Below are 1,769 nucleotides of genomic sequence, written 5' to 3'. Positions count from 1 at the left end.
AAAAGAAAAAAAGAAGGAAAAAAAAAGATGCCATTTAAACCCACAATCTCTAGAAAAAGAATTAAATAGAAGTGAAATGTACTAAAACACATATTCAGCGTAAAGTTTATTTCATAAACAATGCACACTGTAACACTTTCTTTTGATTAATAATGTTGTCCTCTGCATAACAGCATAGAATATATTAGAAAAGAAGCTCTCTGGGTATCACACATTACACAAAATTATATTTTGGCTGTTGAACATTTTTGAACCAACAAACAAGGTTATCAAAAGATAAACATTACAAGTTAAATAACCTTCTCAGTATGTTCAACTGTGCCAAAAAGAACACCGCTGATTTTCATGGAACTATATCAGAATATATGAATTTGATTTCCTGTTCTTCAGGTGCCACAAACTTTTAGACAATAATTTCATATAAGGTCAATCAGAGAAACAAAAAAGAATAAAATTTTTACTATTTTTCAAAAGAAGGCAAAAATACATCTGTAAGTAGAAAATGTAAATAAAACATCAAAACCAAGAAGAAAGGCAAGATAATTTTGAGTAATACTTCTGGGACTACTCACAGCAAAGAAAATAAATAAAGAAAAGATATGTCAGGTTTAAAAGACAATCATTTATGCTCAAGATGAAAAACTGGTCAAAGTTACATTAAAAAGTGGAATAAAACATATAATTCATCCGGTATCTTTTTTTTTTTTTTTTCCAGTAGAGTTTCACAGATCTGTAGGATACAGATATTAAATTCCCAGTCTGTAGTAGAAAAAATCATGCAGTACTTGAGAATAGGGAGAGTTTTGCGTATCTGAAGAATCCATTTTTACAGAGAGAAAAAGAAAAGATTAAGGAAGGCACTTCCTTTGTTTATAATCATATTTGAAATAAAGGAAATTCTGAAATATACTGCTGAAAAAGGGTAATTCTAGTCTGCTATGTATTTTGTCCAAACTTAAGTCAGTCTTGATTAACAATCTGAACAGTGGTATTGATTTTCTAAATCTAACGAAAAAAATGAAATTCATTGATATGTATTTACATATGGAAAAGATTCTATTTGACACAGAAATAAAAGGAAGTGAGTGGAAAGTGAGAAAGTACATGACAATAAGTTGATTGGCAATTGTAAATTTGAGAATTTCTTTTGAGCACTAGCTTGCTATATTTGAAACAATGGAGCAAATGGCATGAAACAATACTGATCTTTTCTAATGACCCACTTTTAGAAGAGCTAATGGAACTTAGGAGATACTTATCAGTGTCTTTCAGAATTAGATGCTAAGTGATAAGCAAAGCTTCTGTAGAAAAACAAAAATTAGTCTTCTAATTGAGATGTATTTGTTAGAAAGGCTGCATAAATACACACAGGAAGCATTCTAATCAGATTTCCAGAATATTTTAGAGTTTGTGTGCCATTTTACTTACTGTATCAGAATGAGCATATGCTAAACTACATCTAAAAAAAACAAAGACATTCCCAAAAAAATCTTTAAGAATGCTCTGAAAGCAGTTGATTCAAAACAAAGGTGTGGCTTCCAGTCACATGTTGTAGTTCAGCTACTTTAATCTTGTTACTGCTAAACAGAGATAGTGAAAACTGACAGAAGCTTGAATATGATGCACAGCAGGGAATTTAGATGGTTCATATTGAATTCAGGCGATTCCTTTACTTTCACATTACGCCACCAACCTGCTAGGAAGGTGGCACTGCAGAAATGAAAGGAGGACAAAGACAGGAAAAGGAGAGCAGAGAGAAGTTTATTAAA

The 1,769-nt window shown here is 31.2% G+C and overlaps 1 protein-coding gene across 2 annotated transcripts in view; it reads right to left on the bottom strand.

The window, feature by feature from the left end:
- The window catches only part of MEGF10 (multiple EGF like domains 10), a 75,210-nt gene that overhangs the window by 30,117 nt on the left and 43,324 nt on the right, over positions 1-1,769 (bottom strand). The window lies entirely within an intron of this gene.

Source organism: Meleagris gallopavo, chromosome Z, assembly GCF_000146605.3.
Source record: "Meleagris gallopavo isolate NT-WF06-2002-E0010 breed Aviagen turkey brand Nicholas breeding stock chromosome Z, Turkey_5.1, whole genome shotgun sequence".
Classification (NCBI taxonomy): domain Eukaryota; kingdom Metazoa; phylum Chordata; class Aves; order Galliformes; family Phasianidae; genus Meleagris; species Meleagris gallopavo.
This window is presented reverse-complemented; position numbering and strand designations above follow the sequence as displayed.